The 8898-nt window shown below is 30.6% G+C and overlaps 1 long non-coding RNA gene across 1 annotated transcript; it reads left to right on the top strand.

The window, feature by feature from the left end:
- Positions 1-1572: 1572 nt before the first annotated feature.
- LOC127719030 (uncharacterized) lies at positions 1573-7698 on the top strand. The gene is made up of 3 exons (XR_007990114.1): positions 1573-1653; positions 6003-6199; positions 7618-7698. It is a non-coding gene; the product is annotated as an uncharacterized LOC127719030 (long non-coding RNA).
- The last annotated feature ends 1200 nt before the right edge of the window (positions 7699-8898 follow it).

Below are 8898 nucleotides of genomic sequence, written 5' to 3'. Positions count from 1 at the left end.
TTAACTCTTTCCTTTCTATCGATCTTCCCGTGTCTCACTTCATCAATCTTTCTTTCTTTTTGTTTTCCTAATAGTTATATTTATGCAAATTGAAAAATGTAACACTCCTATCTTAGGAAATTAAATGATTTTTTTTTTCTAATTATATTTTAAACATATCAAGTGTACTACGTTCCTCAAAGAGATATAACATAACAAATCGTAAGCCTCGTAAAAAAACGACAAGAGAAGCCTTGTTCCGCCTCAAAAAAGCTATACAAATATAGTAAAAGAACGGATATAGAGAAGTGAGTGAAAACAAGACAACAATTCATATTGACAATAACGTTTACACATAGAAAACATTGGTCCAGTCAACCTATATTTTCTCATTAAATTAATGTTCTGTTTTGTAGCTTTTAATGTATGCAATTAAGTCAAACAAAAGTAAATGAGTTATAGAAAATATAAAAAGGATAACTATCAAAACTATCATATTTAAACTCTTTTACTGACTCTTTCTATATGTAAGACAACTGATTCCATATGGTTATCATTACGCCAGTTAATAAAAAATAGTGAAACTAAACAGTTTCTTTTTTTAAAAATAAAATAGCAAAAAAAAACATTACACCTCTAAACGTGGTACTCTAATGATGAAAACCGGATTACAATCAACTCGATAACAATAAAGAGTAAAACGTTATCAACAATTGAAAAAAAAAAGATATACAGAAGTATGCTTGCCCTTAGTTTACAATAACATAGTGTCTTTCCAAATGATATAAACTCATTTAAAAAAATACAGTAGGCAATTCAATTCGTGTACCAAGAACAAAAAAGAAGAACGTAAAAATATGAAATGATTAAACGGTAAAGTAGTTTTACCTTCCACTTGATGAAATGTCACCACTGCGGCACAAACAATGAAAAAGACAAACACAAATTTCATCTTTGTATAACTATGTTCAACTCTGTAGATGTCAATTATAAGTAATGTATTAACGACAATATATGTACTGCTGATCGCTGGTTTGTCGTGTAATAAAAGTACGCACATCCACGTTGTATACTATAATTATACTATATTTAGATTTGTTGTTTCAATCTGTTGCATAGACAGAGAAAAAGGTATACATTTGTATTCAGACAATGTTTAAAGTTTGTGAAGTTTAATCAACTTTAAAAGTTGCAATGCCCCGGATGACACATGGATGTGCACTTTTACAAATTTACAAAAGTTTATCAAATTAATTGAATAATCAAATATTTGATCATTGTTGTTGTCAACAGATGTTCTCAAAAAGCAAGCTTCCTGAATCGACGTTTTGTACAGTGGTTTCGATTGGTTAAAAATATGTCTTATCAACGCCTTGGATAGAAAAATTAATGGATAATTTATTAACGCAAGAATATTTTTAACTTCGAGCTTACATGACATGTTATAAACAATACGATGATTGTTTGGATACAAAATCAATATTTATTGTAACTGACTTATTTATGATGTCGTCATAGTCATGTGTTCTACATCAACAAATATTGTTGTCTAAACATAAAATTCTTGACTAATTTTAATTTTCGTCGTTGTAGGCGACAAGAGAATTTCAAAATATATTCACGAACCATCCTAGCTCACATAATATACTTGAGGAGGTAATTCACGAATAATAGGTTAGTTCAAAGCTTATTAGTTATTATTAACTGTAATATAACGTGTAGTAGTTGTAAATCTTATCGACAAAAAAGTTTTAACAGAAACATATACTCAAAGATAGATTTAAAAAATTGAATTTCCATAAAAACTGGCAACATCAAATGCTTTGTAGTTTATTTAGCCTTTTGACTTTTTTAATTCAAGTGTCACTGATTAGTCTTTTGTAAACGGACCACGCGTTGGGAGTATATAATTATAATCCTGGCATATTTATATTTACAACCGATTAAGAAAAACTTCAACCAAAACGAAAAAAAATATAAATCTTGAAAAACAAATTGTTAACAATTGTAGGTCTTTCCACTGTTAAATTTTCATTTGTCGATGGGAATATATTGATGTAAAAATAGTAATTTCTAATTGGAAAAATGCCTCTTGGTGTCAAAAAATAATAAAAAGTGAAAGGTACTTCCTTGTAACACAAGTGAATTAAGTAGGGATACGTACATAAGTAACCTAGTGGAAAATCAAAACGAAAATAAGAATTAAAAAAATATATCAAAAATCAATGCAATTTGTAAAATTAGTTTTTTATTTATTACTTTTCATAGTCTTGTACGTTGTGGTATACTAGGAAGGCAGGAATGGCATTAATTTCATGAAAGTTTGTTCTTTGAGATAGCTACACGAAAGTTTGTTCATTGAGATAGCTACACGAAAGTTTGTTCATTGAGATAGCTACACGCAAGTTTGTTCATTGAGATAGCTACACGAAAATTTGTTCATTAAGATAGCTTCATGAAATTTGTTAAATGTGATAGCTACACGAAAGTTTGTTCATTGTGATAGCTTCACGAAAGTTTGTTTATTGAGATAGCTACACGAAATAAAATTGAGAATGGAAATGGGGAATGTGTCAAAGAGACAACAACCTGACCATAGAACAGACAACTGCAAAAGGTCACCAACAGGTCTTCAATGCAGCGACGAAAGTTTGTTTATTGAGATAGCTACACGAAAGTTTGTTCATTGTGATAGATACACGAAATTTTGTCATTGAGATAGCTTCACGAAAGTTTGTTCATTGTGATAGCTTCGCGAAAGTTTGTTCATTGAGATAGCTACACGAAAGTTTGTTCATTGAGATAGCTTCACGAAAGTTTGTTCATTGTGATAGCTTCATGAAATTTGTTAAATGTGATAGCTACACGAAAGTTTGTTCATTGTGATAGCTTCACGAAAGTTTTTTTATTGAGACAGCTACACGAAAGTCTGTTCATTGAAATAGCTAGACGCAAATTTGTTCATTGAGATAGCTACACGAAAGTTTGTTCATTGAGATAGCTTCATGAAAGTTTGTTCATTGTGATAGCTTCATGAAATTTGTTCATTGTGATAGCTACACGAAAGTTTGTTCATTGTGATAGCTTCACGAAAGTTTGTTTATTGTGATAGCTACACAAAAGTTTGTTCATTGTGATAGCTACACGAAAGTTTGTTCATTGAGATAGCTTTACGAAAGTTTGTTCATTGTGATAGCTTCACGAAAATTTGTTCATTGAGATAGCTACACGAAAGTTTGTTCATTGAGATAGCTTCACGAAAGTTTGTTTATTGAGATAGCTACACGAAAAATTGTTCATTGTGATAGCTTCACGAAAGTTTTTTCATTGAGAAAGCTTCACGAAAGTTTGTTCATTGAGAAAGCTTCACGAAAGTTTGTTCTTTGTGGTAGCTTCACGAAAGTTTGTTCTTTGTGATAGTTTCACGAACGTTTGTTCATTGTGACAGCTTCACGAAAGTTTGTTTATTAAGATAGCTACACGAAAGTTTGTTCATTGAAATAGCTAGACGCAAGTTTTTTCATTGAGATAGCTACACGAAAGATTGTTCATTGAGATAGCTTCATGAAAGTTTGTTCATTGTGATAGCTTCATGAAATTTGTTCATTGTGATAGCTACTCGAAAGTTTGTTCATTGTGATAGCTTCACGAAAGTTTGTTTATTGTGATAGCTACACGAAAGTTTGTTCATTGTGATAGCTACACGAAAGTTTGTTCATTGAGATAGCTTCACGAAAGTTTGTCCATTGAGATAGCTTCACGAAAGTTTGTTCATTGTGATAGCTTCATGAAAATTTGTTCATTGAGATAGCTAAACGAAAGTGTGTTCATTTCGATAGCTTCACGAAAGTTTGTTTATTGAGATAGCTACACGAAAAATTGTTCATTGTGATAGCTACACGAAAGTTTGTTCATTGAGAAAGCTTCACGAAAGTTTGTTCTTTGTGATAGCTTCACGAAAGTTTGTTCTTTGTGATAGCTTCACGAAAGTTTGTTCATTGAGATAGCTACACGAAAATTTGTTCATTGAGACACCTTCACGAAAGTTTGTTCATTGAGATAGCTACACGGAAGTTTGTTCATTGAGATAGCTACACGAAATTTTGATCATTGAGATAGCTTCATGAAAGTTTGTTCATTGAGATAGCTTCACGAAAGTTTGTTCATTGAGATAGCTTCACGAAAGTTTGTTCATTGAGATAGATACACGAAAGTTTGTTCATTGAGATAGCTACACAAAAGTTTGTTAATTGAGATAGCTACACGAAAGTTTGTTCAATTTCATTTTAAACTCTTATCTTTTTTGACAAAGATCTGTTTAATTACTCAAATATGAATAAAGCAATCAGCATTGAAACCACTTAAGGAGATGCCTGTACCAAGTCAAGAATACGACAGTTATTTTCCATTCGTTAGATGTGTTTGAGCTTTTGATTTTCCCATTTTATAAAGGACTTTCAAGTTTTGAATTTCGATCTCTTGTAGTTCGGTATTTTTGTCATTGTACTTTTTAGTGTTTTGTTTACTAAACCTCTCAAATACGAAAATGTTTAATAATATAAAGGATTATTTATTGGTACGTCATTGTTTCAGTTCAAAAATACTTACAATTTACTGTATACACAGTTTTGAAAAATACAGTAAATAAAGAAAGATTAAAACCTAATTTCTTCAAGGAAATTACAGAATTTTCTTACTTGATGATAATTTTAGGAAATATATCTATCATGGATTGATTTGAGTAATAAACCATCAGTAAGACATAATCAATCCTTATCTAATCTTCTGTTATATTCACGTGACTGAACAATAAAAATTATGGTCATTGATTTTGTTGACACAATGCAACATATTGTTTATTTCTCATAATGTGTTAAGTAAGATCTTCTTTAACCGGTAAGAAAATAATTGTTACCTTTTTGGCAAAGACGTACATAAGACAAAGTGTTCACTAATATAAATCCCTGTATTCCATGTATTTCTAGAAAGATTTTACCAGTGACACATAGCTAAACCTTCTTTTTAGAATATAATAAGTTTTAATACATGTGTACAAAACGTCAAGTACACATAATTATTGTTTGCTAAACCCAAAGCAACTTCCTTTTCGATAATGATAACGTGTAATCTATAATCTTGCATTGTTGGTTTTTTTTTTCTTCTCTTTGATGTGTATTCTTCATTGTTTGCCCAATATGCACTGCTCTGTAACCACATTTAGACAGTTTGGACCGAGATTTGAATTTGTCTAAATTCTCGAAACTAATTAACAGCATGATTTATTTTTAATTCACGGTCAAATTCAATATTCATGAACCTTTCTCGTAGAGACTAATTCAGTTTTAAAGAGATTTAGGTGTCACTGTCACTGTTTTTGAAAATAATATGTTGAAGAATGGACATTTAAAGTTATTTTCGACTACGCTTGTATAACCATTCAACTATACACATACGCTTTGAAACTTTTAAAACAATTTAGACTCATGCTTTCATGCATATTTCCGGCAGTACTGTCTTTCTATTAGAAAGGCATTGAGAGCCAACGGAATTTTCATGTGTATTCTTTATTTACTTTAACATTGCCTGTTCAAGAATGCAAATTTAATACAAAAACCACCAAAGGGAACAATTGGATTTACACTGATCTCCAAACCCCCCCCCCCCCCCCCCCCCCACAAATAAAAATGGGGAATGGATTATTGATTTAACAGTATGTCATGTCAGGCTCTTTTAGGTTTCATGTTGCTATCCTGTATGGCTTTTACTTATTGTTATTGTTGTGCGAACTATAGTAACTAAAATGAAAGTAATCTGGTCTCTTATTGGGGATACTAATAGTTGTCTCATTGGGAATTAATTTACCTTATTCTATAAGAAAAAAGTATCACTTCCGTATCCATGAAAATGTAATTAAAATTTTTGTTTTTTTTTTTTTAAATATTTTTCAATTTTTTCTTTAGATGACTATGAAGAATGGATTCAGCAGAATATAATCAGGAATTGTTCTATTGGTTTATCTTCAGGAGAAAAATGGCTATGAAGGATCGGATCAACATAATAGAATCGGAAATGTTTCGAAAATATAAAGTACAACATAATTGATTTTCCGTTGATTTTATGATGTTCACACAGCTTAAAGACATCATGCTCATTAATTTATGGAAACAAATGTAACATGTTTCTCAATACTCATCCCGTGTTGTGAAATCTTCTTTAACAGGTAAGAAATAATGTTTTATCTTTCTAGCATAGGTCGATAATGATAACTTTAAAAACATTCTCACAATAATTCCTGCATCAATGATCAATATTTGCAAGGTTGATGTATGGTTTCTTTATCCTTTATATTTCATTATCCATTTTGTATCTGTTCTTTATATGCCATATTCCTAACTTGGTATCTTTCGTGTTTTTTTTTTTTTTTACATTTTAGTAGTTATTAAACAAGAATTAAAATAATTACAATAAATGTTGTAAGCACAGTTCTGGTGAGTTCTTAATTATTTATGTAAAACAAGATATCACAAAAAATCTTATTTAATATTTCATAAAAGTAACACAACAGACCTTTGATCATCTGATACGACTACTTTTATCTAGTCAACAAGTGAGGATCAAGTTCGATTTAACATGTGGTTTTTGAAGCCTTTCGGGGTTAAAGCAAAGCTGGACCTTTTGAAAATTCTCTATATTAAACATGTGTTCTATGTGTATATAAACAAAAACATGTCGCTATTTGCTATTTTCTCTCAGTTAATATTTAGTGTTTTATCTAATCTTTTTTTTTTGTTTAATGACATCATCAACATTTTAAAATCATACCAATGTTTTATATAAATGGAAGATTGAAGATATAGGAATGTAAAATTGATGGGGTCAATAAAATGACTAAAACTGACCGATTTGACATCAAAAAGCGCATTTAACTGCGATAATCTATAGGATGCGTAAGAGCAAGAGTTTATCAAATACAATAGTTAAAATGTCGGTTTTCTTTTATAATTCATTAGTCATAATTCAGAGGTACAAAACATAATCATGATAATTATTTTTATTAACGGTGAAGTTTCCTTCAAATGTTTCTCTCTTTTTCGATTGGATAGAACCGCGTTTTTTAAGCCCTTTGAAAGTAGATAACAGCCAATTTGACCGGCTACTCCTTTCACTATGCATTTGACTATTGTTTTACATCCAAATAACCAACTTTTATAGGTGAATGTAGAGGAAGTTTTTTCTAGACCGATGGGAAGTTTCACCTCACCGGATTTTCCGTCAAATTATCGCAATAATCAAGATTTTTGTTATAACATCTCGATTGAAGAGGCTTATCGAATACTGTTGAACTGTATAACCTTTCAGTTGGAAAATGGTGATTTTGTCACAAGGAATTTTGTTAAGGTATACATATTTGAGTGCAATGATGTACTTCCGGGTTGATTATTTGTATTCATCAATATTAAGGTTACAGTTGATGCTTATCAGTACAATTCTTGTTATCATAGGTGATCACAATATTCTAAAGATTGCACGACATAAAATAATAACAAACCAAATATATATAAATTCATATTAACACATATATATATTAACACACACACATATATATATATATATATATATATGTATGTTTCTTTGTAGGTCTATAGAAGAGACATTACAGCAGATAAACATGCATCAGCAAACGTTGGTGGACAAGCTAAACACTTGGAAATCTTCAATGATGACCAGATAATTTCCTATGTTGCAAGATGTGTTATATTCTTTTATTAAATATCATCTATCGAACATGTTTATCAATCTTCTTACTATCCACAAGGAGTGATAAGGGAATGAAAAGTTCGATGAATTTCTTTTCAATACACCTAGCGATTAATAACCCTAGTAATCACCGGTAAATAATATGTATGCTTCTTAATTTGTACACGAGTTATCTCCCATCACAATGATGTAAAAAACGCATGTAAACAAAATAGTAACCCATCGTGTGAAGAGAAAATAAGATTTTGATATCCATCTAGTGACAAGGGTGTCTGTCATAAACGGTACTTTTCATGGTCATTATGATCTTCCTCTGTATACATAATAGATATTTTAAGTAGATATAAGACATATTTAAAGGTTTCATAACGAGTGAGGATTGGATATTGCTTAACATCAACCCGAATTATTCAATTTCAATAAAATAATACACTAGCCTTCGGGGAGTATATTGTTACTATTTAAATCTTAAAACGAGAGTTGTCAGTACATTTTCTCTTATAGTCAGCGCTCTTTTTGTGTTGAACTATAAATTCTGTGAATAGTTGATCTAGTCTTTTTCACATACCATGTTTGACATCATATGCCCTTATCTGGCGTTAAACTTTAAAATCAAACATTTTGAAAAAATTTTCACGCTTGAGAATGTAATGAAATTTGACAAAAAGGAGATTTCAAGGCAAAAATTGTGAGTGTTTTGTATATTATTGAAGAAATTACATATGTTCGTTGCCACGGACGAAATGTACATCGTCGTAACCTTTGAAAGTTATCAATGACCTAACTAATAGCCAATGGAAATATCGTCTCATGATGCTGGATAAGCCACTCAAATTAACGCAGTTTTCGTTTAAATTTTTTGTATCACACACCGAACATGTTTATCAATCTTCTTACTATCCACAAGGAATGATAAGGGAATAAAAATTTCGTTGAATTTCTTTTCAATACACTACAACTCCCGCTGTTAGTTCGGTATAATAAAACAAATGCCCCTTAGAAGTGATACAAATCCTTTAGTGAAATAACTTTTTCGGGTTGACAATATTGTATATTCACCATTTCTACGGGCTATAATTGTATGTGATTATATCTTACACTTGTGATAAACATACGCATATCGTATAAAAATAAAGATAAGCAGTATTATTGGCAATTGTT

This window comes from Mytilus californianus, unplaced genomic scaffold (genome assembly GCF_021869535.1).
Source record: "Mytilus californianus isolate M0D057914Y unplaced genomic scaffold, xbMytCali1.0.p SCAF_10, whole genome shotgun sequence".
Classification (NCBI taxonomy): domain Eukaryota; kingdom Metazoa; phylum Mollusca; class Bivalvia; order Mytilida; family Mytilidae; genus Mytilus; species Mytilus californianus.
Note: the sequence above shows the minus strand (reverse complement) of the source record. Positions and strands in the feature narration are given on the sequence as shown.